General features: G+C 37.2%; 1 pseudogene; it reads right to left on the bottom strand.

Moving 5' to 3' along the window:
- Positions 1-4,040: 4,040 nt before the first annotated feature.
- Positions 4,041-13,211, bottom strand: LOC125938625 (60S ribosomal protein L12-like; annotated as a pseudogene).
- Positions 13,212-15,270: the final 2,059 nt, after the last annotated feature.

Below are 15,270 nucleotides of genomic sequence, written 5' to 3' on the forward strand. Positions count from 1 at the left end.
GGCTTTTGTAATGGTTTAGTGGCCTCCCTGCTTCTACCTTTATTTCTTCACAACTCCCATTCTCCTCCCAGCATTCAGAGTATGCAATAATGTTATTATTGTTATAAAAGTGATAAAAGACATGAATTATACAGAAAGGTACAAAGAACAATGTAAAAACTCTCCTCAAACCCCACCATTTGGAAATATTGGAAGAATATTACTGTAAACATCTCTTTATACATCACTTTAGATAAATGAATAGAGAGAAATTATTTTATAAAAAGAGGTACCATTTAATAGGATATCTTTCTACTTTTAGATTTTTAATTTTCTGAATTGGTTGGTCATGAGAGTTTGGGTTATCTATGTTAAAAACTGTGTATCGAAACGGGGAAGATGGCAGTGTAGGAGGACTCTGGGCTCACCTCATCCTGCTGATGGCTTAGATCCCACCCACATCTGCCTAAATAACCCAGAAAACTGCCAGAGGACTAGCAGAATTGACTCTCTGGAGCCAAGCATAGACAAGAGGCCCACGGAAGAGGGTAGGAAGGGCAGAAAGGCGGTGCACACTACACGGACTGGTGGGAGGGAGCCAGGGTGGTGGAGGGGCAGCTCGCCCAGCAAGGCAGAGCCCCTGAGTCTGGCTTGCAAAAGCAGAGGGGCTAGACTGTGTGAGTTCTGACAGCCAGTGGGACTTAACATCTGGAATGTTAAAAGTCAACAGCTCTGCTCGGAGAGTGGGGAGGGCGAGAGGACACCGGGAGGGAGAGTTGCTGAGCCCTGGAAACAGCTCAGCTCGGTGGGGAGCAAAGGCACTGGCAAGCACCGTCTCCCTCTCCCATCCTCCAGCTGAAATTCCAAAGGGAACTAGTTCCCCTCACCAAACTTGCTTGCACCATGCAAACACCAAACGCTGTGCTTCTGTGGATTCATTTCTCCCACAGGTGTGCCTCCCTCCTGGTGCTGCAGGGCCCCTCCCACAGGGGAACAGGGATGGCAAAGTAAGCTAAGCCTGCCCCTTCCACCCCTGTGCACCTTGCGGATCCACCCCTGCTAATACGCCAGATCCCACTGAAGCAGCACCACAAGCCAGGCAGTGTGCAAGTAGCCCAGACAGGAGCCACACCACTCCACCCCTGGGAGAGGGGAAGATAAGGTACACACCAGTCTGACTGTGGCCCCAACGGTGGGCTGGGGGCAGACATTGTGTCTGACTGTGGCTCCGCCCACCAACACAAGTTACTCCAGACAGCACAAGGGAGGTGCCCTGAAGTTTGGAGCCACTGAAGGGACTACCCAAGATGATGAAATGGAAGAACTCTCCTCAAAAGAAACTCCAGGAAGTAGCCACAGCTAATGAATTGATCAAAAACGATTTAAGCAATATAACGGAACAAGAATTTAGAATAATAGTCATAAAATTAATCGCTGGGCTTCAAAAAAGCATAGAGGACAGCAGAGAATCTATTGCTACAGAGATCAAGGGACTAAGAAATGTCATGAGGAGCTAAAACATGCTATAAATGAGGTGCAAAATAAAATGGAGGTGACCACATCTCAGATTGAAGAGGCAGAGGAGAGAATTGGTGAATTAGAAAATAAAATTATGGAAAAAGAGTAAGGTGAGAAAAAGAGAGATGAAAAAAATCCAGGCATATGAGGGGAGAATTAGAGAACTAAGTGATGCAATCAAATGGAACAATATCTGTATAATAGGAATCCCAAAAGAGGAAGAGAGAGAGAAAGGGGCTGAGGGTGTACTTGAATAAATCATAGCTGAGAACTTCCCTGATCTGGGGAAGGAAAAAGGCATTGAAATCCAAGAGACACAGAGAACTCCCTTCAGACATAACTTGAATCGATCTCCTGCACGACATATCATAGTGAAACTGGCAAAATACAAGGATAAAGAGAAAATTCTGAAAGCAGCTAGGGATAAACAGGCTCTAACTTACAAAGGGAGACCAATAAGACTAGTGGCAGACCTATCTACTGAAACTTGGCAGGCCAGAAAGGAATGGAAGGAAGTCTTCAATGTGATGAACAGAAAAAAAATATGCAGTTGAGAATCCTTTATCCAGCAAGTCTGTCATTTAGAATAGAAGGAGAGATAAAGGTCTCCCCAAACAAACAAAAAAACCTGAAGGAATTCATCACCACTAAACCAGCCCTACAAAAGATCCTAATAGGGATTCTGTGAGTGAAATGTTGCAAGGACTACAAAGTACCAGAAACATCACTACAAGCATGAAACCTACAGACATCACAATGAATCTAAACCCATATCTTTCAATAATAACACTGAAGGCAAATGGACTAAATGCTCCAAGCAAAAGACACAGGGTATCAGAATGGATAAAAAAACAAGACCCATCTATTTCTGTCTACAAGAGACTCATTTTAGACCTGAGGACACCTTCAGATTGAAAGTAAGGGGATGGAGAACTATCTACCATGCTACTGGAGGTCAGAAGAAAGCTGGAGTAGCCATACTTATATCAGACAAATGAGACTTTTAATTAAAGGCTGTAACAAGAGATGAAGAAGGGCATTATATAATAATTACAGGGTCTATCCATCAGGAAGAGCTAATAATTATAAATGTCTAAGTGCCAAATACGGGAGCCCCCAAATATATAAAACAATTCATCACAAACATAAGCAACCTTATTGATAAGAATGTGGTAATTGCAGGGGACTTTAATACTCCACTTATAACAATGGATAGATCATCTAGACACAGGATCAATAAAGAAACAAGGGCCCTGAATGATACATTGGATCAGGTGGGCTTGACAGATATATTTAGAACTCTGCATCCCAAAGCAACAGAATATACTTTCTTCTTGAGTGCACACAGAACATTCTCCAAGATAGAACACATATTGGGTCACAAAACAGCTCTTCATAAGTATACAAGAATTGAGATCACACCATGCACACTTTCAGACCACAATGCTATGAAGCTTGAAATCAACCACAGGAAAAAGTCTGGAAAACCTCCAAAAGCATGGAGGTTAAAAAACACGCTACTAAAGAATGAATGGGTCAACCAGGCAATTAGAGAAGAAATTAAGAAATATATGGAAACAAACGAAAATGAAAATACAACAATCCAAACGCTTTGGGACGCAGCGAAGGCAGTCCTGAGAGGAAAATACATTGCAATCCAGGCCTATCTCAAGAAACAAGAAAAATCCCAAATACAAATTCTAACAACACACCTAAAGGAAATAGAAGCAGAACACAAAGACACCCCAAACCCAGCAGGAGAAGAGAAATAATAAAGATCAGAGCAGAAATAAACAATATACAATCTAAAAAAACTGTAGAGCAGATCAATGAAACCAAGAGTTGGTTTTTTGAAAACATAAACAAAATTGATAAGCCTCTAGCCAGGCTTCTCAAAAAGAAAAGGGAGATGACCCAAATAGATAAAATCATGAATGAAAATGGAATTATTACAACCAATCCCTCAGAATACAAAAAAATTATCAGGGAATACTATAAAAAATTATATGCCAACAAACTGGACAACCTGGAAGAAATGGACAAATTCCTAAGCACCCACACACTTCCAAGCGCAAACAGGAAGCAATAGAAAACCTGAACAGACCCATAACCAGCAAAGAAATTGAATCAGTTCTCAAATATCTCCAAACAAATAAGAGTCCAGGACCAGATGGCTTCCCAGGGGAATTCTACCAGACATTTAAAGCAGAGATAATACCTATCCTTCTCAAGCTATTCCAAGAAATAGAAAGGGAAGGAAAACTTTCAGACTCATTCTATGAAGCCAGTATTACTTTGATTCCTAAACCAGACAGAGACCCAGCAAAAAAAAGAGAACTACAGGCCAATATCCCTGATGAATATGGATGCAAAAATTCTCAATAAGATACTAGCAAATCGAATTCAACAGCATACAAAAAGAATTATTCACCATGATCAAGTAGGATTCATTCCTGGGATGCAGCGCTGGTTCAACATTCACAAATCAATCAATGTGATACATCACATTAATGAAAGAAAAGAACCACATGATCCTGTCAATCAATGCAGAAAAAGCATTTGACAAAATTCAGCATCCTTTCTTAACAAAAACCCTCCGGAAAGTTGGGATAGAAGGAACATACTTAAACATCATAAAAGCCATTTATGAAAAGCCCACAGCTAATACCATCCTCAATGGGGAAAAACTGAGCTTTTTCCCTGAGATCAGGAACACGACAGAGATGTCCATTCTCACCGCTGTTGTTTAACATAGTGTTGGAAGTGCTAGCATCAGCAATCAGACAACAAAAGGAAATCAAAGGCATCAAAATTGGCAAAGATGAAGTCAAGCTTTCACTTTTTGCAGATGATATATTATACATGGAAAACCCGATAGACTCCACCAAAAGTCTACTAGAACTGATACATGAATTTAGCAAAGTTGCAGGATACATAATCAATGTACAGAAATCAGTTGCATTCTTATACACTAACAATGAAGCAACAGAAAGACAAATAAAGAAACTGATCCCATGCACAATTGCACCATGAAGCATAAAATACCTAGGAATAAGCCTAACCAAAGATGTAAAAGATCTGTATGCTGAAAACTACAGAAACCTTATGAAGGAAGTTGAAGAAGATATAAAGAAATGGAAAAACATTCCGTGCTCATGGGTTGGAAGAATAAATATTGTCAAAATGTCAATACTACCCAAAGCTACCTACACATTCAATGCAATCCCAGTCAAAATTGCACCAGCATTTTTCTCGAAGCTAGATCAAGCAATCCTAAAATTCTCATGGAACCAAAAAAGGCCCCGAATAGCCAAAGTAATTTTGAAGAAGAAGACCAAAGCAGGAGGCATCACAATCCCAAACTTTAGCCTCTACTACAAAGCTGTAATCATCAAGACAGGATGGTATTGGCACAAAAACAGATACATAGACCAATAGAGTAGAACAGAGACTCCAGAATTGGACACACAAAAGTATGGCCAACTAATCTTTGACAAAGCAGGAAAGAATATCCAATGGAAGAAAGACAGTCTCTTTAACAAATGGTGCTGGGAGAACTGGACAGCAACATGCAGAAGAATGAAACTAGACCATTTTCTTACACCATTCACAAAAATAAACTCAAAATGGATGAAGGACCTGAATGTGAGACAGGAAACCATCAAAACCCTAGAGAAAGCAGGAAAAAACTCTCTGACCTCAGCCGCAGCAATTTCTTACTTGACACATCCCCAAAGGCAAGGGAATTAAAAGCAAAAATGAACTATTGGGACCTCATCAAGATAAAAAGCTTCTGCACTGCAAAGGAAACAATCAACAAAACTAAAAGGCAACTGACAGAATGGCAAAAGATATTTGCAAATGACTTATCAGACAAAGGGCTAGTATCCAAAATCTATAGAGAACTCACAAAATCCCACACCCAAAAAAACAAATAACGCAGTGAAGAAATGGGCAGAAAACATGAATAGACACTTCTCTAAAGGAGACATCCAGATGGCCAATGGGCACATGAAAAGATGCTCAACGTCGCTCCTCATCTGGAAAATACAAATCAAAACCACACTCAGATACCACCTCATACCAGTCAGAGTGGCTAAAATGAACAAATCAGGAGACTATAGATGCTGGAGAGGATGTGGAGAAACAGGAACCCTCTTGCACTGTTGGTGGGAATGCAAACTGGTGCAGCCGCTCTGGAAAACAGTGTGGAAGTTCCTCAAAAAATTAAAAATAGATCTACCCTATGAGCCAGCAATAGCACTGCTAGGAATTTAGCCAAGGGATACAGGAGTACTGATGCGTAGGGGCACTTGTACTCCAATGTTTGTAGCAGCACTCTCAACAATAGCTAAATTGTGGAAAAAGCCTAAATGTCCATCAACTGATGAATGGATAAAGAAATTGTGGTTTATATACACAATGGAGTACTATGTGGCAATGAGAAAGAATGAAATCTGGCCCTTTGTAGCAACGTGGATGGAACTGGAGAGTGTGATGCTAAGTGAAATAAGCCATACAGAGAAAGACAGATACCATATGGTTTCACTCTTATGTGGATCCTGAGAAACTTAACAGAAGACCATGGGGGATGGGAAGAAAGAAAAAAAGTTAGAGAGGGAGGGAGCCAAACCATAAGAGCCTCTTAAAAACTGAGAACAAACGGAGGGTTGATGGGGGGGTGGGAGGGAAGGAAAGGTGTGCGATGGGTATTGAGGAGGGCATCTGTTGGGATGAGCACTGGGTGTTGTATGGAAACCAATTTGATAATAAATTTCATATTAAAAACAAAACAAAACTGTGTATTGACATCCTGCCATGGTAAATGAGGATTTAGCTCAGTTACTCTTCCCTAAACTCTCCCCTCTCCCTCCTGCCATCATAATTATTTCACTACTCTTCTTCATTCCTCTTTGGATCACACTTGTGCCCCTCAAAATATACATTTTCCTTTTATTTTTGTCCAGTAGTAACAGATAATCTATCTTGACTCCTTACCTTGTAAAGTGAGGTCTTCAGTTCCTTACTCTTGGAAGCATCACTTTTACTTTCACATTAACAATACCAAAAAAAAAAAATGCCTTCTGAGCTATAACCACAGTTAAGTTTCCCATGCTTTGCCTTTTCTTAGGTCTTAAAAGTTGAAAAATCAATAAGCATTGCTTTGCATTACCATAACTATGTAAATAAAGTTCATTGCTGAACCAAGCAGTGATTACATGAGAGCGTGTACTTTTCATGTTCAGTGTCCCTCTTAAGCAAATTTCTAATTGCTTTCTATTTTTTTCTTTAGTCAATCCTCAGGTTTGTTCTGCATTTCAAGGATACTATCAAGTCTATGGAACATACCCCACTGCACATACCTTTTATATTTTTTACTGCATACTTATTTCTGGACCTCACTTTGAGAATTATTTTGCCACACATTAGTAATGTTAGGTCTTCTCTTCATTACTGTCCAAGGTTAGATTGTTTCCAATATCCTAGGTCTTGCTCATTCTTAGTTTCTTGTTTTCTCTGACCCATCTTAAGGAATCTTGTAAAGATGGATGCATATGAGAGAAATTTTCTGAGTTCTTGGATATTTGAAAACACTTTTATTCTATCATCATACTTGGTTAATAATTTGGCTAGGTAAGGCTTTTAAGTTCAAAATCAGCTTTCATCAGAATTTTTAAGGCAATTCTGCCTGCATTCTAGCAGTCTGTACTGTTACTTTTCCTTTCCGAAAACTTCTAGGATCTTCTCCCTGAACTTGGTGTGGTAAAATCTCTCAATATTATGTTTAGAAATGGATGTTTATTGCACTCATGCTGTACATTTCCTGGCTTCTCTCAATCTGAAAACCTATATCCACCATAAACTGTGGTATGTTCCTTTCTATTATTTCTTTGATGTTTTTCTCCTCTCAAATTTCTTTGTTTTCAATAGTCACATACTAATTTTCTAACTGTACCTTCTTGCTATTTCATTGTTCCCTTTTCATAGATGCTATCCTTGCTATATGCATGTAACATCTTCTAACATATTAGTATAATAACTAGAATATTTAAAAGTTCTTTTCCATTCCTTAATTTATCTTTCTTTCTCTTGGGGTATCTTACCAGGTTTATCTTAGTCTTATTCTTTAAATATTTTCCCTCAAGTGTCATGTAATTCATAGCTATTCATTGTTTTAGAATAATGGAAAAGAGAACTAGAAGTTATACGTAAGTGGCTTCCTTAAAAAGTGAGTGAGTAGTGATCTTGCCCTTAAGTTGAAAAATCCTAAAATGAGAAGATAGGTTTTATCCAAAAGTGTCAACATTTCTACTTTAGGTTTTCCAAACTATTAAATTTCTTTAGAAAAGAAATGTTTAGTTTTTATTTTCTTGGTGTGGGAATGCTAAGAGTAGGTGAGTGACTACTTTTTCTTTACATATTTTTTTAAAGTAAGTCTTTATTTTCAAGTGTTTATTTATTTATGTAGAGAGAGAGAGAGTGAGTGAGTGCAGGAGAGAGGCAGAGAGAGAGAGGGAGAGAGAATCCCAAGCAGGCTCTGCACTGTCAGTGTGGAGCCATACGTGGGGTTAAATTTCACGACCATGAGATCATGACCTGAGCCAAATTCAAGAGTTAGATGCTTAACCTACTGAGCCATCCAGGCGCCCCATACATATTTAATTAATTCTTTTAATTTTTTTTAATCAGCCCTAGTTCTCTATCCCACCCCTGTCATACCTGGCTTCTTCATGGCCAGAGCTCTTTCTACACTTCCACCCTTCTATCTGCTTTTTGGACTCCAGAAACTTACTGAACTATTTTGTCAAACACTGTCCCTTTCCTTGTTCCCCTGGATCTTATACTTGTACTATCATTTTAATCCAGTCTTGGTAGAAAGAGTTGATCAACATATGTTCTCTGTCTGTTGTCTTGAACCACTATCAGGATCTACATTCTGTTTTTCATAAAAAGTAACTTAGTTTTGCTTGACATTAAGACACTAAAGTTAATCATTTAAAAGCTTTATGGCATTTATATTTTGCTTTGTAACCTTAGTTCTGTTTTCTTTGTTCTATGTTTAAATGGATTTAATGTCTATCACCATTTTTTTTATTAGTTTTTCATTCCTAAGTTCTAAATTTTGATCCCCTCTTGTATGGATTTTATTTCAAAGGTTTATTAAAAAAAATACTTCTAGGTGCTATATTCCCTAAGTTCTTTCACACTAGAGCAGACAATGTGTCTATTGCCTTTCTAAAGAAGCACTTAACTGATTATAGAAAACGTAGGTCACACTTTGTTGTAATGCTGTGACATTACTGTCTTCTGGTATTCAACATGGCAGAAGTCACCATATGCCATGGTGTCTCTATTCATTTGATTGGCTAGATTCCATTCTTGAGTCATTTTTTTGCCCCTCAAGAAAGTGAATGCATGTTATTATTTTTTTCCTTTCACATTCAAGAATATCTGTTTGTAGCCTTCAGAGCTGAATGGAATATTAACTGGATGCAGTATTTTTGGATCACATTTCTTTTCCTTTACAGTTTAGTAGACAGTGCTCCATTGTCCTCTCCCCTGGAGTGTTGCTCTGGAGAAGATTAAGGCCAGTCTCCTTTTGTTCTAGGTTATAGCAATTTGTTTCTAGATGCCTAAAGAATTTTTTCCTTATCCTCTAAATTCAATAATAACAGAAATATGATTTAGAATGGATAGTGTTCAATATTTTTGTCCTGGAATAGTATATAAACTTCTGAGTCGCAGAGCCTCTTATTCCTACAGTTCAGGATTATCTTTCTATTTGTTATTGAAACAGGTTTTCTGATTCATTTTTTTGAGTTCTTTAACTCAGAGATACTTACCATCCTTGTGTAATGTCATCTTTTTCACCCTTCCATAGCTATTATCTTCTATTTCCATTAATCTTTTTATCTTTTTCCTTTGATTTTACTGTGCTTACCTCAAGCCTTTTCTTTGTGTAAGTAATTTATTTTTCAGCCCTGTCCATTCAATTTTCTTTCCATATGTAATTTGTTTATGAGTTTTGTAATGGCATTATTTTACTTTCAGTTTGTGTCATTTTTTTTCAATTTTATTTCATTCTGTGTTATTATCTTACATTTAAGCTCTTATTTTATTTATGTTCTTAATATGCTTTTCTATGGTATGAAACACTGGTGAGACATTTTCCTGTGTTTTTTAGACTCTGGTTGCTATAGAATTTCTTTTGTTATTTTTTGTTCTGTTTGCATAGTTCTTATGTCATTATATTTTTGTGTTGTTTATATTTCCAATGAATCCTGTATGTAGACTTTGTTTTTGCCCTGGTATAATCTGGTAAATTCTCCGGAAGTCTATCCGATATTCTCTGAGTCTTTCCCTACAAAATATGGTTTGAGACCTGGTTATTGAATTATTCTTACTTCTCAGTGGCCTGAGGATTTTGGAAGATGGGTAGGAATTGGGAGACAGCTGAGCTGGGACTGGGTATAGCCTATTTGTTCAATTATTCTATACTTTTACTATTTGATTCATGGTTGTTGTTGAAGTGTTCACATCTACTACCCTTCTGGATTTGTCAATTTTACTTTGTAATCCTGTCAGTTTGCTATGCCTAATGGAATGTTACATTATTAGGTGCCAAATTGTTTTATTGTCTTGGGAATTATTCTCTATTTTTTGTAGTTCAACTTACTATGAAATCTACTTAGCTTTTGGAAAGTTTATGTTCAAATTTTCTTTTTGGTTTGGTGTTAGGTATACCTTTTATAACCACATGTATCTGAATTTATATCATCGTTACTCCATCTAATAATCATACTGAGAATAAACTGAGAGTTGATGGGGGAAGTGGGTGATGGGCATTGAGGAGGGCACCTGTTGGGACAAGCACTGGGTGTTGTACGGAAACCAATTTGACAATAAATTTCATACCAAAAAAAAAAAAAAAATAAAAATAAATGATAATTTCTTTTAATGGGTGAGCTTTATTTATCACATTCACTTTGATATCTTATGCATTTGGGCTTATTTCTACCACCTCCTTTTGTATTTTCTGCTTATCATTCATTTTCCTTGTTTTTTTTTGTTTCCTGCTATCCTATCTTTTGTTGGATTGATAAAGTGTTCTAAATTTTTCTTTTTCTTCCTTTTTTCTCTCTTCTTTTTCCTCCTCCAAATCCTCCTATTTGTCCTCCTTTTGATTCATCTAGTTTGGAAGGTATTAAGATTGTTTCTATTTATAAATTGGTTATCTAGGGTTTACCTTTTAAATTTTATGTAGAGCAACATACAGAAATGAGCACATGCATAACAGTACACCTCAATGAATTTTCACAAAGTAAATATACCTGTGTAAAAACCCAGATCAGGAAGTAGAACACTACCAGTACCCCAAGACCCCTATTAATGTCCCATCCCAATTTTCTCTTCTTCCCTTCCTAAGTTTAACTACTACTCTGTCTTCCTTACCATAGATTAGCTTTGTCTGTTTTGAACTTTATGTATATGGAATAATAAAATATAACCTCTTTGTGTATGACTCCTACTACTCAGTGCTATGTTGTTAGACCCATCTATGCTGTTGGATGTAATGGTGACTCATTTGCTTTAATGTTGTAGACTACCCCATTGTATGAATACACCACAATTTATCACCCATTATGCTGTTGCTGGCCATTTAGATTGTTTCTAGTGTTTGGCAATGATAATTAATGCAATTTTAAATATTCTTGCTCCTGTCTTTCAGTCATCATTAGGTTGGGTATGTTTGTAGTAGTGAAATCTGAGATTGTTAGGTTATAGGCTACACATGCATTCAGCTTTAATAGTTACTACCAGTCTTCTGAAGTGGTTGTACCAATTTATATTTCCATTTATAGTGCAAGAAATTTCTTGTTGATCCATATCCTCACCAATATGTAATATTACTAATTTCTTTAGATTTTGCCGGTTCTTATGAGTGTGTAGTTATAGTTATACAATTTTTCAATTCCCTGATGACTACTGATGTTAAGTACTTTATATGCTTGTCATCCATTTATTCTCTTTCATGAGTTATTTGTTCAGTGTTCAAGTTTTTGCCCACATTTTAATGGACTTTCTATTTTTATAATGCTTCACAGGAATATTTTACATATTTTGGATAATAATCTTTGTCAGATAAAATATAAAAGTATTTTCTTTAGTTTGTAGTTTTCTCTTTTATTCTTTTGCTGGGGTCTTTAGATAAACAGAAGTCCTTAATTTTGTCTCATTTATCAACACTTTTCTTTAGAAAGTTTTTCCTATCCTGAAGGCATGAAGATATTCTCTGTTTTCAATGTGATGGGTTTTTGTTTTGTTTTGGTTTTTTGGTTATCAAATGATCCTTTATTGAAATATTTTCCTTTATAGGTTTTAATTAGCTGGGCATTTCACTACACCACTACTGATGTCATCTATGATATCACAAGGGTGGCAACCATCACATTGCAACCCACAGACTGGGCAGTTCTCAGGATTTCTTTAATGGTTCCAGAGAGTTCTCTGGCTAGAGATTAGTGTCACATCTGTTGACAACCCCATCAAAAGTGGTATTTCCACTGTGTTTAGCATTTTTCCACTTCTTTCTGCCTCTTGGCAGTTCCTTGAGGGCTTTGATAATCAGGGCAGAAAAATGAAGAAATCAGGAGACTATAGATGCTGGAGAGGATGTGGAGAAACAGGAACCCTCTTGCACTGTTGGTGGGAATGCAAATTGGTGCAGCCGCTCTGGAAAGCAGTGTGGAGGTTCCTCAGAAAATTAAAAATAGACCTACCCTATGACCCAGCAATAGCACTGCTAGGAATTTATCCAAGGGATACAGGAGTACTGATGCATAGGGGCACTTGTACACCAATGTTTATAGCAGCACTCTCAACAATAGCCAAATTATGGAAAGAGCCTAAATGTCCATCAACTGATGAATGGATAAAGAAATTGTGGTTTATATACACAATGGAATACTACGTGGCAATGAGAAAGAATGAAATATGGCCTTTTGTAGCAACGTGGATGGAACTGGAGAGTGTGATGCTAAGTGAAATAAGCCATACAGAGAAAGACAGATACCATATGGTTTCACTCTTATGTGGATCCTGAGAAACGTAACAGAAACCCATGGGGGAGGGGAAGGAAAAAAAAAAAAAAGAGGTTAGAGTGGGAGAGAGCCAAAGCATAAGAGACTGTTAAAAACTGAGAACAAACTGAGGGTTGATGGGGGGTGGGAGGGAGGGCAGGGTGGGTGATGGGTATTGAGGAGGGCACCTTTTGGGATGAGCACTGGGTGTTGTATGGAAACCAATTTGACAGTAAATTTCATATATAAAAAATTTAAAAAATGATAATCAGGGCAGAAGCAGAAGGAACCATTTCAATCCAGGAATGTTTGTTCTGAATGGTCACTTTCACTGTAATCCTCAGACCCTTCCAATCACCTGGTGTCTTAGCAATATCATCACCAACCTTCTCTGTAGACAGGGCCAGGGCCGATGGCGCTCCCTATGAGTACACCTCTAGTATATGACTTTGATCTCATTGGGGTCAAACTTAGGAAGCATGGTGGAGGCACCTGGTGTCAGATGAACCTACTGAAGAAAGCTGTACCTTTGCCTCCCCCTAGCTGAAAGCCTAGAGTCTATGTGATATTTTATTATTACCATTCACATGGACATATATACCCCACTTGCCCCAGAATTGAGTTTTGTATCTTATGTGAAGTAGGATATCAAGAATATTTTTTCCATATGGATAACCAATTGACCTAACATCATTATTTAAAAAAAACATTTTTCTCATTATTTTTTATACTTTATAAGAAAACAAATGGTCTCGCATGTGTCTATTCTCTTCCAGGTGTCTATTTGTCTAATCTTGTGCTAATACCAAACTGTCTTAACTACTGTAGCTTTGCAATACACCGTGATAACCCTTAGAGCAAAGTTCTCCAATTTTGCTATTCTTCAAAATTGATTTGTCTTGTCTTAGTCCTTTACATTTCTATATATAGATAAATTAGATAATATTTTTTAATTTCCACAAAAATACTTTAACATTCATAGCATACAAGCTATAAATTAAGCATAGATAAAATTAACTAATTATAATTAAATTATAACATAGGCATTAACTCCTCGACATTGGCCTTTGAAATGAGTTTTTGGATTTGACTCCAGAAGCAAAGGCAACAAAAGAAAAAATAAACAAGGAGGACTATAGCAAATTAAAAAGCTTCTGAACAGCAAAGGAAATCGTCAACAAAATGAAAAGCTAATGTACTGATTGAGACAAAATATGAACAAGCCGTATATATGAGAAAATATGTGCAAGTCAAAATATCCAAAATATTTAAAGAACTCATGCAACTCTGAGCAGAGAATTTGAAAAGACATTTTTTTTCCAAAAAGACATGTAGATGGCTAACAGGCAAATGAACAGATGCTCAATATCACTAATCATTAGGCGAATGCAAATCAAAACCACAATGAGATATTATTTCACATCTGTTAGAAAAGCTAGTATCAAAAAGACAAGAAAAGGGGCACCCCGGTGGCTCAGTCGGTTAAGTGTCCAACTTCGGTTCAGGTCATGATCTCATGTTCGTGAGTTTGAGCCCCATGACCAGCTTTGTGCTGACAGCTCAGAGCCTAGAGCCTGCTTCAGATTCTGTGTCTCCCTCTCTCTCTTCCCCTCCTCTACTTCTGATCTGTCTCTCAAAAATGAATAAACATTAAAAAAAATTAAAAAGACAAGAATTAAGAAGTGTTGGTGAGGATAAGGAGAAAAGGGAACCCTTATGCCCTGCTGATGGGAATGTAAATTGGTATAGCCACTGTGAAAAACAGTATGGGGATTCTTCAAAAAATTACTAAAACTACCATATGATCCCGCAATTCTACTTCTAGGTATACCTGAAGGAAACAAAAACACTAATTTGAGAAGATATATGTACCCTCATGTTCACTGCAATAGTATTTATAATAGCCAAGATATGGGAAAAACCTCTATGTCCTTTGACGGATGAATGGATAAATAAGATGTAGTATATGTATACAATGGAATGCCATTCAGCCATATATAAAAGAATGAAACCTTACCACTTGTGACATCATGGATGGACCTGAGAGCACTAATGCTAAGTGAAATAAGTCAGACAGAAAGACAAATATCATGTGGTCTCACTTATACATGGAATCTAAAGACAAAACAACTGTGGGACACTTGGGTGGTTCAGCTGGTTGAATGTCTGACTCTTGATTTCGGCTCAGGTCATGATCTCACAGTTGTGAGATCAAGCCCCATCTTGGGGCTCATACCCCATGATCATGAGATCATGCTCAGCATGGAGGCTCCTTAAGATTCTCTCTCTCCCTCTCTCTCTGCCCTCCCCACTCTAAATAAATAAAATAAAATAAAATAAAATAAAATAAAATAAATAAAATAAAATAAAATAAAATAAAAATCAGCCAAGGAAACTAACAAACAAAGACCAAGCTCACAAATACAAAGAACAGATTGGCTGTTGTGGGGCCCAGGGGTTAAAATGGGTGAAGGGGGTCAAAAGGTACAAACTTCCATATATAAAATGAATGAGTCATGAGGATATAATGTACAGAATGGTGACTAGAGTTAATAATACTGTATTGCATATTTGAAAGTGACTGAGAGGAAAATCTTAAGTCTTCATTATAAAACAAAAAATTAAAAGTTATAACTATGTATGATAAAGGATGTTAATGAGATTTATTGTGGTGATCAGATATTATGTATAC

This window comes from Panthera uncia (genome assembly GCF_023721935.1).
Source record: "Panthera uncia isolate 11264 chromosome B2 unlocalized genomic scaffold, Puncia_PCG_1.0 HiC_scaffold_24, whole genome shotgun sequence".
NCBI lineage: Eukaryota > Metazoa > Chordata > Mammalia > Carnivora > Felidae > Panthera > Panthera uncia.